Here is an 18,266-nt window from a genome sequence, read left to right as displayed (position 1 = left end):
AAGGGAAAAGTGTTTATTATTACAGGGCATGGGACATACTGTCATAGCCTTACAAAGCAGAAATGCTTAGATGAAAATGCAGAGGGTAAACCCAGCTGGTGGCCAGTTACTAGTGCCATCCTCAGGGTCAGTACTGGGGCTGACATTGTTCAATATCTTCATTAATGACTCAGGAAATGGGGCAGAAGGTACCCACTGAAACTTGGGTGCAGAAGTCAATTTCAGAGGGATTTTGGTAGGTTGGATGGTATGATATGGTATGATATGAAAAGTGAAGTTCAGAATTTGAGACAGAGCCACACCATGCAGAAGTGCAGGCAGGGGCTGGCTGCACAGGGAGCAGCTGGGAAGAAACTGAAAAGTTTTAGCAGCATAACAAAATGCCATGGCCAGACTTTTCCCTTCCTTTACATAAACTTTCATTTCTTCCTTTTTGCCACTCAATTTAAGAGCTGGAATAATACTGAGAAAACAAAAAATAAAAAATGGAAATTGAAGGGTTAATACACTTGAATATTACAGAAATCCCTGCCATGTGTTTTGAAAGCCATTTGACAACACAGAGCAGGAGGTGTGGTGCCCTGTAGTTCAGAGGGTACATTGTTTACCATGAAATGCCGGATTTGCATATGGTAAGTACTTTCTTTTATTAAAAAGCAATGCAAATAGTCACACAAACTCCTCTGTAAATAGCAAAGGAGAACACTTAGCCACCCATACTGAGGATTTACACCAACTGAAATGGCAGCAGGATCTGGCCTAGACGTTGAAAAATACCCAACTTATGTTTGAGAAATTTCTCTAAGTAATTTTTCTCTCCTCTGTTTGGTGGCAGCTTTGCTCCTTTATCACCTGTACAAAATCAAAAAGAGGTAAGCTCCTCCTGCACATGAGAAAAAACCTCTTATTTAAAAATAAGATTTCAGACTTCACTGGTTTATAAAACCCTACTGGCAAACAAAGCTCATAGAAACCCTTATAACCTATAGGATACAGAGTTTATCTCTGCTCTGATTAGATCTTCCATACGTTTTAATCTCTTCTCTTTCTTTACACACTTTATAATAACACTCTCTTCAAGCAAACACTCTTTAATCTTATAATTTGAAAACTAATTCCATATCAGCTGTCTTTTTGGCAAGTGACCTTTTCTTCTTTTGCTACAGGTAAAGGAAAAAAAATCTTGTCTTTCTGATTTTTATCCTTGCTCAGCATTCTGGATCTCAAAACTGTTCATCTACTGAGGATTTTGTCAGCAATAATATTTCTCATTCTGAATTTCTCAGTGAACAAACCTTAGAAAATGTTCCCTCATGAAAGCCATTTAATTAATTTGTCTGAATGCATTTCTTTTGTAAACCAGGTTGATTATTTCAAAATGTCAGGGTCTGGGAGCAGATTCGAGAGCTATCCTGGCAAGCACTATTGACCAGATTAAAAACAAAGTGTAGAGACATGACAGCAAGGTGGACCAATGACTGGCCTGCCATCTGTCACGGATGGATTAAAAGAGTCTTTCTGTACTGATCTCTAGGAGACACTAATTCCAGTCCAAATATATGGATTGGCTCATACAGAATGAGATTTACTCAGAGAAAAGTTTTCTTCCGGGTGGTTGAAAGTCAGTTATCATCTCATGAACACAAATTGCTCATCCTGATTACAGGAAAACTTGCATGTCCTGCATACTACATTCTAACTACCACATCTAATTAATTGAGTGAATTGTTACAAATTATTTGCATATAAAATAGTTAAGAGCTGAAAACCACTGGTTTAATTTTCATGTGTTTTTACCAGTAAAATGGCTATCGATCATAAAAAGCCTGAAGGATTTTCCCACAGAGAAGAAGTTAACAAAGGAAGATTTCCCTGTCAGTTAAAGCAGCATGAGTCCAATTTAAGTCCACTGGTCTCATACACATACACTCCAGACTGAAGCAGTGTTACTGCTACATAAACAAAATCTCAGTCACTCCACCCCAGAAATTAAGCTGCCTCTATTCTTTGATGGGGCTTTTAGACAGAGGCTTGGGCTGTGATGAATAAGCTTTTTGGAGTAACAGTGCTCTCCCTTAAACACATACAAAATCCAAACAGTTTATTTAGACTAGATGAAACCAATACTATTTGGTATCTCTGTTAGCAGCCTGGATGATGGACAGAAGGCACCCTTAGCAAGTTTACAGATGATATCTGTGCTGGTTTTGGCTGGGAGAGAGTTAATTTTCTTCATAGTAGCTAGTATGGGGCTATGTTTTGGATTTGTGCTGGAAACAGTGTTGATAATACAGGGATGTTTTCATTATTGCTGAGCAGTGCTTACCAGAGTCAAGACCTTTTCTGCTTCTCACAGCACACACCAGTGAGTAGGCTGGGGGTGCACAAGAAGTTGGGAGGGGACACAGATGGGCCAGCTGATCCCAACTGACCAAAGGGATATCCCATACCATATGATGCCATGCTCAGCATATAAAGCTGGGGGAAGGAGAAAGAGGAGCACATTGTAGTGATGGCATTTGTCTTGCCAAGTAACTGTGACATGTGATGGAGTCCTGCTTTCCTGGAGATGGCTGAGCACCTGTCTGCCAATGCGAAGTGGTGAATTAATTCCTTCTTTTGTTTTGCTTGTGTGCATGGCTTTTCTTTACTTATTAAATTGTCTTTAACTCAACCCATGAGTTTTCTCACTTCTACTCTTCCAATTTGCTCCCCCATACCACCAATGGGGAGTGAGCAAGTGGCTCTGTGGGGCCTAGTTGCCAGCTGGGGTTAAACCACCACAACACCAAACTGGGGGAGCGGTCAACATGGTGGAGGCTGCCAGTCAGAAGGACCTGGACAGACATGAGAAATGGCCTGACAAGAACTTTATGTGGTATGTTCTTTTTGGGCGCATTACACAAAAGGTGTTGACATACTGAAGCAAGTTCAATGGATGCCACCAAGCTGGAGAAGGGACTGGAGCACATGGCATCCTAGAAGAGGCTGAGAGGTGTGTCTGCTCAGCGCAGAGAAGAGAAAGGTCACAGGGGAGTTTAATGCTGTTTACAACTACCCAACCGAAGCACAGAAAGGAAGAGTGTTCTCAGAAGTGGACAGCAGTAGGATGAGAGGCAACAGAGACAGGTGAGAATGTGGAAAATTCTGATTAGATATATGTGGAAAAAAATACCGTGAACGTGGTTGAATGACACAGGTTGCCCAGAGAGGTTGGGGAACCTCTGTCCTTGATGGTGTTTGAGAATCAAGTGAACTAAGTGACCTCAGGAGGTTGCTTCCAACCTAAATTGTTCTGTGATGCTATAGCTGATAGTTCTATGGCCAAAATTAGCTCACATGAATCCTATCTTGAACAATTCTTCCCAGAAATAAGATTAAATTTCTCAACAGTGGAATGATGGAGTCAAAACCTAAATATCCTGGATAAATATTGATTTTGCAACATAGGGCTATAAAGAAAGTCACATTATCATTTTTAGGTTACTGACATCTAATCAACTCATCCTTCTACAGAAGATTGGTCAGATTACACAGAACTAGTAAATATGATAACACTGGATAACAATCACCACAATGGTACAGAATGGTTTCGTCTTTGCTTTACTTCAGTTCTTTGAAGTTAAATTTACTAGTAAATATACCTGTCAGGAAAAAGTACTTACAATACCTAGGATTGTTCATGAGTCTGTCTCCCATTTTTATACCTTGGCTGTAATGTGAACTCACAGATTTAAGATCGGAAATTCCCTGTCTCTGTTCTGTGCAGCATAACAGGAGGACTAAGCAAATTAGACTTTTTCTCCCATATTTTCCAATTATAAATGTTTTTTTATTTAAATGGGCTTTACTAAATCATAATCAAAAAGGTAGTGTCTGAACAGGGCAATGAAAGATGTTAGTACCGACATAAGAATCCTCTTTGTATTGGGCTGAAGACTAGGAGAGTAGAGGGGAAAGCACTGATTACATCTATGGGTTGATGCCTTAACAAATTTGGTGAAAAAATCGTTCCATTACAGGATGATATCTCTTCCCTATTCCTCTTTGCCAGCCATTAGATCTAGCAAGAGCTGAGAAGAGAAAGCTGAACTCTGAAAGCAAATAATTCCACATTTATATTGTCAGCTGCTGCCCAAGCTATAAATAACCTAATTTGCCCTCTACACAAGACTACAACTAAATTATTCTAACAACACTTCAGAAAAGATGAATTTTCAGTAGCAGCTAGATTATTTGCAGTTCCTGAACAGCACTTAAAGGGCCAGGAACTTTTTTTCAGTTCATTCTCTAATTAATTTAGAGACCTACTGAATGCCAGTGAAAATATTTTGACTAACTGAGGTGGTTTCTTCATTTACTATAATGGGGGAAGGGGGTTAAGATTTGGCCTGTTGCAGAGCAAGGCCAAGGTAAGGGTGTCTGATAACCCTCCTGCACCAAAATTCCTTTACAGCCATCTAGAAGAGAAAACCTCAGCAGCAAATCAATTGTTACACATGCAGGTCACTCACTGACTCAGCAAAACAATACATTTTTACTGTGCCTCCTTCTTCCTTCTCTCTTCACTCCTTGCCTGTGCATTATCTAATCTGGCCTATAGCCATACTAGTACTCTCAACAGCAGCAGGGATGGTTCCTTCATTTTGAAGCAAACTGGTATAGTCTGACTATGCCTGTTTAACGCCCTTAGGCACATGGGTGACTTTGCCCCTAGGTCCTTTTGGGAAGGGTCCCTAACGGTGGATGACTTACAAACTGTGCTGGAGAATTGTTTGGCAAAACTGTACCAGGAACCATTTAAACAATTCAACAGTGTAGAATAGCATATTATAATGCCTGGGCCACATTTATTGAGCTATGAGTAGACTAAGTATACAAAATCTTAAGATTCTGTGCCTTCAGGTGCAAGGAAGAAAAAACGTGTAAGAAATATAAGAAAAAAAATCCTCTTTTTTAATGTTAGATTAAAATTTGAAGCTGAAAGTTGATTAAAAATCCTCTATATCTCTTCCACAAGCCTACCTGTCAAACACTTCATCTAATTTAGGGTGCCTTTACATTCTCAGGCACAGCAGTCCAAGAGGAACAATCTACAGAAGGAAAAGAACTGGTGTTGGTGCCCTGTCATCCTCACTACAGGCATTTCAGAGGGTTCACTCTAGTACTGGTCCAGTATGGCTGACTGAGCTTCCATTTGTAGTTGAAGAACTGTACATCTTTTGGTTAGTTTCATTGCAAAGAAAGCCATTTTGGGTGCTCCAAGACTGCTTCCCAATGTGAAGCAAAGCATGGTACTCAAGCACTTGCTTCAGTAGTACACACTTCCTCTGAACTAAAATGCTAATGTAGATGCATCCCTACAGAGTATGCAAAAGATCCCAAAACAGAGATCTTGGTTCATCATAATGAAGAGAGGAAGTGCATGATATTCAGTGTAAGTCCTCAGTATAAGCGTGAAACATTTCTATCCGGAAGAATATCTGCATATCAGTCTGAAAGCAATGTGACAGACCTGAGAAATCAAATTGATGATGGTGGGCTTATGTTGCTGAAACAGCAACAAGGTATGCATGCATTTCTGGTTTTGGAGTAGTAGGAAAGCACAGATTCCCCACTTTCAGACGTGGGGAATTACCTACTTTTAAGCTGTGACTTCTGGATGACACACTGCTTTCTGGTGGGCTTTCTCAATTATATTGCATTACTTTGCGGACTACTTCTCTCTTGTCTCTTTTGATGAAGTAACTTTACATTTAACAATAAAACTGATTCCTTAAAGTAATGTTTTATATGGGAAAAAACTGCAGAGGTTTGGCTTTCACACTATTTACACTGATATAAATAAAGATTACCACCACTGTGATAGCCAATTGTCCCAGTTTAAGTGAGACCAAGATGAAACACGAAGCAGTTGTGGTTTTTTTTTTTTTCAGAAACATCTTTGAAATCAGTGTTTTTCCACCTGAAAACTGGCTAGATTCTTGAAGTAGGGGTCTCTTCTTACTAGTATAAAGACTCAATTTCATAATGCAAACTTACACTAGGAAAAATGCCACTTAAGCTTGAGGCAGTGTAATATAGGCATATCCTCCCCGGTAAGGGGTTCATGAGATAGTAATCTGCAAACAACTGGTGGGAGATATGTACATTTTTACTGAGTCACTGTACTGAGTGATTAAAGTTCCAGGTAACAGAAAGATATATTTTTCACAGGTATGTGATGCATTTGGACTTCATAAAAAGAGTTGAACAAAGAAATTAAAAATAAATTAGAATTTTAAAAGTGTCAAAGAATATGTGTAGGTAAGCTGTAAATCTGTGTGTTCCAAGCCATCAAACACACTCTATGCACCTTTATAAGGGGTAACAAAGTGGAATTTAAGAAACAAACATCAAAAATTCACATTGTGGTAAGAGGACAATAGGCATAAGTTGAAAAAAGAGAGGTGTAGCTGGATAGAAGAAAAAGCATTTTCCCCAGGAGGACAGTCCAAAGTCGGAGCAGGTTGCCCAGAGGTGGTGTGCAGTCTTCACCCTTGGAGGAAAGACCCAATCCTGGTCTGATCTCACTGCTGACCCTGATCTGAGCAGTAGGTTGCACTTAGAGACTTCTTGAGTTCCCTTGCAGCATGAGTGAGGCTACGATATTTAAATATATCAGAACTCTATGAAGAGGATCTGACATTCTGTTATTTCATCATTTCTCAGCCATGATGTCAGTGCACTAAATGGCTCATCCCACATCATTCTGACCACAGGGTATACACGCACATACATATATACATACATTTGTGCACATATGGAAGGGGACAATGAACACATTAACAAAAGAGGGTAGAACACCCTGTTATTATTTGTCACAAGTGAAGATTTTTCATAACAGGGTTAGCAAGTTTCAGTAAATATTAAGTGGACAAGGTGCTGAGAGTGTTGAGAAGTTAATTATTTCCCATTTGAGGGCTTCTTGTTATAATTTACATGCTACATTTAACAGTTGTACTGCAATGATGTATATTTACATAATAGTATTCAATAATATATGCTTAGCTGACAAAAAGATAAATGACTGATCATTTTTATGTGTTAAAAGCATTTTCTAGCAAGTAGGATTATTAAGTCATTTGAAAAAAAACAAAATCAATTTTCTTTGAGATAGCTTTGACAACTACTTTTTTCCTCCCCTAAGGAACTTTCAGAGGTGAAACCAAACAGATGGTCACACTGATCATTTTAGATGATCCACAGAAACAGGATAATAATATAATAATATCATGATCAGCGTGACCCGCACTGAAGGAAGGTGTTGTACTCTGCCCAGCTCTGACCCTGTTATTCTGGTCTGTGACAATGCAGGAGGAGTTACTAGATTTCAGATAGACTCAAAATCTCTTATTGATCGCAAAGGCAGGTTCCTCTTCTTATTGACCACATTCACTTTGCATGCCGTAAACTTACCTGTTTGTTCTTTCTTTGGATGAGAATTTATATGGGTTGCCTGTTTCATTGTTCTGATGAAAGTGGTTCAGAAAAAAATCTGTGTCTACAGATATAGGAGTAATGAGCTAGGAAGCATGTATTTCACGGTAGTTTAACTATCTTTCAGATATAACCTTAAGAACCCTTCACAAGGACATTTTATGCTCCCTCACCTGTGTTTTTTTTAAACAAAGTTCCCACTTTTCAGGCCTCACTTTGCAGGATTCTTACTTTTTGAGTCTTTTTAAGCATTTCTCAGATAATTACTTAGAGTGGTATTAATCTAAAAGTTACATGCCTTATCTAGGCTAGTCATCTAAGCTTACTCTTCTGACACTGGTGAGAGACTGGCACCTGCAAAGGTCAATTTTCATACCATCCAAAAATAAGTGTATAAAAGACTATAAAAGGCATGAAATTAATTCTTACAGTAATGTTAAATTTTGAGCTTGGATACAATTTCTACTGAATTCATATCATATCTATACCCTACATGAACTTCATCTATTGCTTCATGTGTTAATTATTCTCATCTGTATTAAATATTCTGTGTCACACTTCTGAAAATGATTAGGACAGGCCAATAACTAACACTAAGAGATTATCATAGTTTTTAAATATCCTTTGGGGGATTTTTCATTGGAAAATGTTGATTAATTGAAACTGATCCTTTGGTCCAGGATGGAATTTCTGGTAAAACATACAAAAAGACAGCTACTCTTCTCAGAATAGCAAGTAGTCTAGTTGTAATACTAATTAAGTGTGGAAATCTTTTTCTTTAGGATGGAAACTTTATCCAATCTCTGCCATTCTAGGTAACTTACCTATTCCATAGGGATACGAGGTGATTTCATGGTCTAATGAATCTTTAATTAATGATAGAGAATTGGATAATTCCAGTGAATAGTACTGAGGACAGCCAACAGCTTACTGCTGATGTAGCTCACCTGGGTCTCCTGTACTTCCATAAAGTTCCTTAGGTACCAGACCTATCTGGGGATCCCTTCATTTTTTTCTCACTTTTCTTTCCCCCCAAAAAACAAACAAAAGTTCCCACAAACCAGCCATAGGCAATCTTTCACATACTAATTTTCTCCCCCAAAGGAGTAGGGACTCATTTTAAATTTTTAAAAATAAGGATTGAAAATAATTTCTAGACTTCCCAAACTTCTATTTTAAACAGAAAAGATGAGTAAAAGATGATGTGGTTGGTTATAACATACAAGCATAATGAACAAGCTTGATTTAAAAGCAAGGTATGATTTACAAGCATGGTATTAATTCTTTCATAGAAAAATGATGGAAGGAGAGAGGCAGACTCATACGAGCTGTTTAGTGGACAGACAAACAGATTTATTACACGAAAGGGTTGCAGAGGATGAAAAAAAGAAAGAATAAGGAGTGTCATAGTCAGCAATGGAGTGAAGTTGCCTGAAAAAGGTTGATGAAACATAGGACTGAAGGAACATCCAGTCAGCAGAGATGCTTTTCAGAATGCAGCCCTTGGGCTGTCTATCTGCCTGGGAGGCTGGTGACTGAGTTTTGGTGAAGTATCCTATCTCACATATATTCTCTGATTTCTAAACTCATACAGCAGAACTCATCTCAACTTTTGGCATCAACATTGCCGACATCTCCATCCAAGATGGCCACCCAAGGTTCCTTTTCTGAAGAAAAATAGCCATTGTTTGGTTGCAATTCACCTGATCTATTTTCATCATATTATGAATCACACACTAAAGGATGACAGTGATGGGTTAGCTTGGAAGCTAGCATCACTTAATTAGAGCACTGCTTTGGTTTCTCTGCCTTTCCTCCATTACCTAACATCTGCATCATACGAAACCACCGATTTGCCCTTCCAGTCAACTCCCCCCGATAGATACATTTTTAAAACCTTTATGGTTTAAACTGTTTCACATGAGTTACAGTATTATTTCTACATGCAGCTGTCAAGATGATGAACACTGATGCACTGTCAGGTTTTGATAGAGACTATACTTCACCTCTGCAAAAACAGTATTGGAATGGCAGATATAAGAATAAAGTTATTGTTCAGGAATATCTGTGAGGGAAAATCATGCAATCCTTCTATCCAAGCCAGTCTCCTTTCAACATTTGAGAATTCTGTTTTACACAAAGTAAATACTGTGGCCAGTAGTCTGACAACTTGACATCTATACCCCAAATTTGCTTGAAAGATTCTACCACTTCTGTGACAATGCCAGAATATTTCAGACAGGTGTATGTTTTAGGATACATCAAATACGTGCATGGAAAAAATATTATTAAAGAATTTCTAGAATAATTAGATACCACAGAAGATGAGTTGAAAAGATACTGCTCTTTGCAGGAGAACAAAATGTGTGAGAGTGGGATCAAGAAAGCGAAACATGTGCATTCAAATCTGGCTTATCATCTGAAAGTAATTTAAACTCTGTTACTGTATATTTAAAAAGGGGATAAGAAAGTTTAGACAGTTACTTGAGTAGCTGTCATGAAGATTATTTAGTAAACAGAGTCTTGACAATATTACATGGGAAGAACTCTGCATGCCACATTATTTAGCTTTGACAAAGAAGGATGTAGAAGTCACTTGCAAGAAATTTCAACCCTCTTAAGAACAGACGGGATATAATCTGTTGCTATATTTTTTAGCTAGATCCCATAACTGTGTGGTAAAAAATATTTCCTATAAGATGTTTTGTATAAAATGTTACCAAAAATGAAGTGAAAGTGGAAATAGAAATAGGTACCAGTGAGAAAAAATTATAAAATTATATATATACACATAACTTTAAATACAATTTGTATATATACATATATATAAAAACTTAGACAAAATGAGATGATATGTAGAGAAAATAATTTTTAGCATATGTCTAAGTCTAGATTAATACATTTTCATTCATTCTTTCATGTGTCTTTATAGTAAGCTGGCTATTTGGTAACACTTTTCAGAGAGTTTACTCATGAAGCAATAGAAACAATGCAAAAGAAGCTGAAGACGTACAAAACAGTGTAAGAACATCATACAACATTTTACCTCCTCAAGGCAAGGTAAACCAGGAGAAACATACAAACGGGAAAAGTATAGTCCCATACAGTACTCCCTTGAATGAAAAGGAATTATTTTCATCAACTTCACTTAGCAGATGATCAGGCCCAGAAAGGGAGAAAAAATAGTGAGTAGTGCTGCAGGTAAACAAGAGGATTGCAACTCTATCTCTGAGCCAAATTTGAAGCAATCAACCACTAAGATTTCTCAATCTCTAATGTATCCATTAAATTATGTGTTATACACATTAAACTGTGTATAACAAATTGTGTTCATCACAGAGAGACATAATTTTTGATTACTGTTTATATAGGTAATAGAGAAAAATTTTCCAGGTATAGAATAAACTCTTCTACTTTATACTATGAACTCTGAGACATTTGTACATGTGTTTTTGAGTTTATACAGACACATATTTTCTATATTATAATGTTATGCCTCAGTGCTCAGGGCTTTGAGGAATAAAAGAATTGCCTGTAATGGGCTAGATACAGTCTTCCATTTTTTATGGGCTTGTAAAGCAAGCATTCATAGCAATGCCAACTTCCCTTTAGGGATTATTTATATTTAGTGTGAAAAGTCATTAAAATTTTCAGTCACTGGATTTTCCAATAAGCCGACACATCCTAATGATTAGTACCACTTCACATTTCTATTCCTTCTCTTTATCAAAGCTATGAGAAACAAAGCATTATCCTAAAATTTGACATACAGATATACAGGAAATATTAATAAAGCAGTTGAATAAACCACTTTCTTTATCAGACCACAAAGATATATTCACACCTATGCATTAAACTGAGCTGCCTCCCAACTACTTATTCCGGAAAATAACTGATTATTCATTAAAGCCTTGTTTGCTCTGGAGATTTTCTGCACCAATTGCCACCGTAAGTGGCTAAATAACAGAATCATTGCAGCAAGTGTAGAGAGGCAAGGCTGATATTTGCATTAGGAGTGTTTACCCCTTTTTTCCCTGTCTGAATAGATCCAGCAGTGCAAACAGCTGCTTCATTTGATTACACTAAGGATTTCACGAGGGCAACTACACTGATAGTCCCAAATAAAAAAACTAAGACCTCACCCCCTTGGGTCTGTGGCTTCCGTTTTGCTTCATTGCATCCCCTCACATACAGAAATATTATAGTTCAAAAATTAAACAGGTGCATGAAAAATGGCAGGTGTTCTCTCAGATGAGCCCTTCTGCCTCACCATGCATCTGCTGTCTGAACTCTCAAACTCCCTTGCTGTTCAGCTTCTCAAGCATCTGTCATTTGACTTCCCAACCTTGCCATTAGATGCCTTCAGTGTTATATTTTTTTCCAGGATGTTTCTCAAATGTTACCTCTGTCCACACCAGAGACTGCAAGGCGGCAAAATTGCAAGTAAAGATTTCCTTTTTTTCTTTATGTAAGCAACACATCCCATTAATGTTAATGTTATGCCGAGATGCTCCTTAGATCCCAGATATTTTGGCTGCTTGTTGGGGGATCAGACCACATGCGCAAAAGACTAGGAATGTAAGAGCAGTTCTTACTCCTCAAAACACTTAGCCCATTGTACTGTACATATTTGGGTTGTTTCGATGCTCCCTTTGTTTTTTATGAGTTTTTGATTGATTTTGGCTGGATACCAGACAAAATTTTAACACCTTAGAGGCACTAAGTTTGTGCTTAAACAGCTACATAAAAAGGTCTCATCAGAAGCAGTGAAAAGTCAGAGATTTCTCTGACCATAGGTCTTCAATAATTTTGAAAATATTCCTTTTTTACTTAAGTGGTGAACTATGGAATCTAATCTAGATAACAGTCTAAATGACAGCTAATGGGAGGTCAGATTTTCTGCAAATAGCTTACATGGTCTTCTTTGCCATATGGACAACTGCTTAATTGCTAACTGTTACTGTTTCAGCAGTGGCTTAAAGGGTCCAAAGAGTCTGAGCTCCTGATGCATAGACCTAGTAAGAGGAACTCTCTTCCCCCCAAATTTAGAGACACAGAAATAAAGTACAGTACTGTACATAAAGTTATCCAGGCATCATCCAAAGGAATTTCACTGTTTATGGATGAGGAGGCAGAGAGATGTAGTGAATGGTATATTTGCTCTGCCTAGTATTTGATATTCCTTGGCAAAGATTATGTGCCTGGGCTGTGACTTCCTGCATAAACCAGGCGTGAGTTTCACTGGATCCATTTTTATGAGAAGCTGCAACTATTCAATACTTTTGTCTGTGATTTGAAAGTCAATAAAAAACTCTTGCTGATAAAGCTTATAGCTGATGAAAAGTGGGTAAGAATGTTTAATGGTGGTAAGGACTTAGAATTGAGTGATTTAGATAATTTATTAATGTGACCTATTCAAACAAAATAGTGTCTAAATCAATGAAAGTACCTTACATGGTATATTAATGTATATTAAACACACATAAAACCAAGAAGAAACCCCCCCACAAATATTGCTTAAGATCTTATGATTCTATGATGATCTAAAAACTAATGTCTCAGGATTGAATAAACCAGTTACCTTCTATAGAAGTAGGTTGGAGAAATGGAAAAAAAAAGAATTGTGGATGATAATTGTGTTCTAGGGAAAAGAATAAACTCCTTCACTGTGTTTAAACCATCTTTTAAGAGTACTATGAAGTCTTTTTTGAGGCTACTGTTCAAAACTTGCAGGCACAATCTTCAAATTATGCAAGAGAGATGCCCAAGAGAGAATGTACACTCAAAATAGAGGTGGGAGGTGGGGGAGGTGCATGGGAGAAGAGAATTAAAAGAAGAAATAAGAAGATATTCTGCTTATTGCCACTCCCCAGGCTGCTGGTTTAGTATAAACATAGATCTTGAGTATGGACTGCACAATGAGACTTATGGGTGTGCTGAATCATACTACATTGACAACAGAAGGCATCATGAAGTATTTTCAAAAAATAAGTCATCCCTTGGTAAGTATAGCAGTCTGACCCTAAGACTTTGAAACAAGATTTGATTGCCATCACTGTGAAAAAAATATTTAACTTTCTATACTTCGAGGAAGTTAGAAAGACAAAAAGCAACTGTGACATTTGAGGAAATGAAAAGTCAACATATAACAATGTAAATCACACATAGCAAATACAGCTATAATAAACATACCTTTATCCATCTTAGATACAATGACAAATACTTCCAAAATTCAAATTATATTTTACAGCCTAAGTAAATATTAAAAGGCTGCCAAATCTGCTAGCATAAATCCCCGTGACCTCGCAAGTTTTCACCATGTGCATTAAATAAAATGAGAATGAACCATGAAGGCATTTTTGCTCCACTGAGAGAACACACAGGTAAAAAGATAGTTTTACTAGTCGCTTTCAGAAGTGCTGTATTTCTGGAAGACCTGTGGAACTGTGGGTTTGTCTATAGGCCAGTTTCATAATTTACTGCTAATGGTCTTAAATTATTTGCATGGTGATGGTACCTGCAGGGCAGGAATGGCAATCATCAAAGACAGCACCTCAAAGACCTCATAGTTTGAGAAAAAACACTCCACTATGAGCATAATTTATGCTGGGACAGGTGTGGTCACTCTTGTAGAGTTCATCACTCACTTTAACTGACTAAATTGTGTTTTTGCAGGCCATACTAGGGAAAACACTTAACATGTAAGGTCCAGTTGGATGGGGCTCTTGAGCAACGTGGTCTAGTTGCAGGGGGTTGGACTAGATGACCTTTAACAGTCCCTTCTAACCCAAACCATTCTATGATTCTATGATTCTATTATTTATGTTGTCTTTCCACAGTGATGGTGCATGCGCGTGCATTTGCCTTCTGTGCAGTGCAGTGCAACTCCTCAGCAAGAGGGGTGTGCAGTGCCATCAGGGGCAAGAGTGCACCCAGGTGACTCCACAAAACCAGCTGAATCTAGTTTTCTCCCATCTTTTTGTGCCCATGCCATCAGATTACTTCCTTTACTGTTAGTAATCTCAGTTGTCCCTACTAAAACTAGTCTTGCAGAACTGCAGCAGTAATCAGTGTTTCAAACTGTAACCCTGACTGCACCACATACAGAGGCTTAAAATTCCTTTTTCTCTGATAATTTGAAGTTTTATGTTTAATATTTATTGCAATACATAGTCTCAGGAGATGACAGCGGATGCATGATAAATATGTTATCTCCCCCCCAAACAAACAGACATCCATCTGTCTATCCAAAAGACGGTACTTGCCAGCTGTGCATATATAAAGAGTAAATGTAAAACCAGCTGTTCAGTCAGTTCATCCCATATAGTGAGGTTGTCACTGTAATCACTTTGGCTGGGAAAATTTCCAGTCATCACACTGCTGCTCCTCATGAATCACACTTGTCAGGAAAATATCAGCATCTTTTATATGGCATTTGGTTATTTTTAGGATGAATGCTATGAGTGTATTTAGGGCAATTACTTTCAGGACTTGAGAGAAATCAATTGATAACACTAAAAAACATATGTCTGGCTCTCCACTGAAGCAGAAGACTTGATGTTTGAATAAAAGTACAGAGTTATCCTTCCAGTGCACTCCATCACAACAAGCGGCAACAATAAAGCCTCATACAGATTCCCAAATTTCTGAAAAATGGACAAGTTGGAACAGTCCTGAGAAAAGCAGTGATGGTGACTGGTCAGACATATAGCAAATATTGCTCGGAGGAGAAATCTAGATAACTGGTGGTGTTAAGGATAAAGGGAAAAATTACTAAAGACACTAGAATAAATTTTGAATAGGTCGAAGTCTGTCACAAAATAAAAACCAATAATTTGGTCTTGTTTAAATTTAGTGGATAGACTGTAGTAGTAAAGATTCGAGCTGGATATTAAGCGAAAATTTCTATGGATTAGGACGAATGGATTAGCTAACATAAATTTAAGCATATGTTGTATGTCTAAATACTTGGATAGAATCCCATGACATCTACTTGTAGAAATTTTTTAATTCTCTTCAGAGATATAAGTTATAGATATAAAATAAAGATTTTACAAATATACAGCAATATGATAACAGCATTTCAGTGGAAAACTAAAAGGTGCCTAAGGAAAGCTCTGTGGCTATCTGTTAGTATTGCTAATCTACAGAAAATGGGTGGACAAACTGCATTTTTAACCGAAACCAGAAGTTTTGATTAGGCACAGGTACTGCAATGTCATGGAAAAGAAGTGAATGGTGCCTTCTTCTGGGACCAGTGATATGAAATTTTCAAATTCCACTGGTCCGATTTTTCTGGGACCAGTGATATAAAATTTTCCAATTCCACTGGTCCAATTTTTCATTGATATTTTATCTGCTGAAGAGGATTTTCTACATCCTACAGTAGTACCCCAGCCCATGAAATGCACCACATCAGCGTGTTTTTCTCTTCCTAACTTTTCAGTACTCCAACACTTTTCCAAAGGATCTTTGGTTAAAACTAAAATATCTTTGTTAAAATAACATGTTTTAATGACATTTTTAGAGAGAAAATTGCTTCAGTACAACACCATGTAAGGAACTGAAGGAAGAAATGCCTCAAATATTCATCTCACAGAAAACCTCAAGGACACGCTGTGGCCTTTGGATTAGTCTAAGGAATGTCACCCAAGGAAGCGGGAGTGTATTGAAGGATGCACCCCCCACTCCCTTGCAGTTGCATTGACAAACTCCTTAGATAAGCCTCAGAGGGGGAGACATGGACTGAGCGGAAACCCTATTGTGCAAGCCAGACACCGTGCTTGCCTTGTTAATGACTTGTTACTGACTAATGGGCCTTTGCCATTGAAGTGGTAACAAGAACAGATAAGAGGAGATCATTTCTGGGATGACTGATAAGATCTCTGGGGACAGAGGAAAAACCAAATCTGGTCAACTACCACCGACAACTGGAACCCATGCTCCACCTTTTTCCTCGTCTCTCATGGAAATGAATACCTGCCCCTCCTCGTCTATGTGTGTGCACTCACCACCAGGATTACTGGACCTGAGACAATGCTGGATCCAGGGGTAATGATCTGGACTTCTTTGACTGTCTTCCTCTCCTCTCCTCTCCTCTCCTCTCCTCTCCTCTCCTCTCCTCTCCTCTCCTCTCCTCTCCTCTCCTCTCCTCTCCTCTCCTCTCCTCTCCTCTCCTCTCCTCTCCTCTCCTCTCCTCTCCTCTCCTCTCCTCTCCTCTCCTCTCCTCTCCTCTCCTCTCCTCTCCTCTCCTCTCCTCTCCATTTATAAGAGACCACATTGCTTGTTATCTTTTTCCAAGTTTAAACTGTTCTCTACTACAAGTAAAACATTTTAACCGGTTGGTTGGTGTCATTTCACCTTAATTTAACCCAAGGGGATCACAGAATCATTGCGATTCTCTGGGCTCCCAATCCGGGTTGTGACACACCATTTTTCTGAAGTGTTCAAGATGATAAATGGTTAGGAATGTTTCTTTAATTAGCTACTACTTTTTTATCTAAACCAAAATATTCCTGGTATAGTTTTCAAGGTCTGCACCTGAAAATATTAAGTTTTGGAACATAATTCTATTTCATTGTGTTTTGACTTTACGATTATATTTATATTAATTAGTTATTATAAGTCTGTACTTGATAATATAGATGAAGGAGTGATTTGCACATTGTTTGAGATTATCCAGGCAAATTAAAAAAAAAAAGTTGAGTCATTATCATCATGGTTAGTCAATGTTTTCTAATATAAATTGTTGTGAACGTCTGTTCTCCAGGAAACATCAACATTTTGTATCCATTTAGTTTGAAAACATTTTTGAAATATGGAAATGTCTTGGCAAAGGGAAATTCTGTTTTTACCATAATCATAGATAATGTAATCAGGGCTCAGCTGCACTATTCAGAGCTGTATCATCACAAAGCTCAAGGATAGATTCCTTCTCCATAGATTAAATGGAAAAATGCTATAGGATACGAGGAAAAACAAGTTACTGAATACCAGAATAAACTGTGAAAGACCTATTTAAATCAACTGTAATCTTGATTAGTCTCATTACAGGCAGAGATATCTTTTGGATGTCAGACTCTGATATTCTCTGACCCATACAATCCAGTCATAAGACAAAGCTAAATAAGTGAAAATTTACTCATGTCTTTTTTCCATTTATTGCCAGTCCCTTTGCCCTTTGAATTAACTCCAGTCTTAAAATAGGATTTATCTGGATTTATCATCATTGACTTCTTCAATATAAACTATTCCTCTGGGGTTCTTTAAATTCTTCTTAGCATGGCATTTCTAGTGTGTACACAATCAGGTGAGTCTGCAGTTTAATTTATACATACATGTGTGCATCTGGTCACTCAGACACAGTTTCACATTTACCAGGGTAGGGCTAGGAATAAAGGTGCATGAAGGATGAGTCATGAGGAGCAAAACCAGGGGAACATCTAACAAATTCATAGACAAGGTTTTAGGAGGTTATTCCTTTCATAGACTTTGCAACAATACTTCACAGTTAGTTACACAGAGACTTTGATTTGGTGAGGACAGGAGCTGATTAATTACATCTAGAAAACTGGGCTCTACAAACCCTGTAGGAATTTGTGAGCTGAGCCCTGAAGTTTGCTTAACAGTTGTTGGATTCGAGCAAACAGCTTCAAGCTTGCTTGGGGGCAAGAGTTTCAAAAAAAAAAAAAAAAAAAAAAAAAAAAGAAGAAACAAAAGCCTCCAATCACTTTAAGGGAAAACTTCCACAGCCTTCTAACCATCCTGTCTAACTGACAAAACCTGGA

The sequence above is a fragment of the Strix aluco genome, chromosome 3 (assembly GCF_031877795.1).
Source record: "Strix aluco isolate bStrAlu1 chromosome 3, bStrAlu1.hap1, whole genome shotgun sequence".
Classification (NCBI taxonomy): domain Eukaryota; kingdom Metazoa; phylum Chordata; class Aves; order Strigiformes; family Strigidae; genus Strix; species Strix aluco.
Note: the sequence above shows the minus strand (reverse complement) of the source record.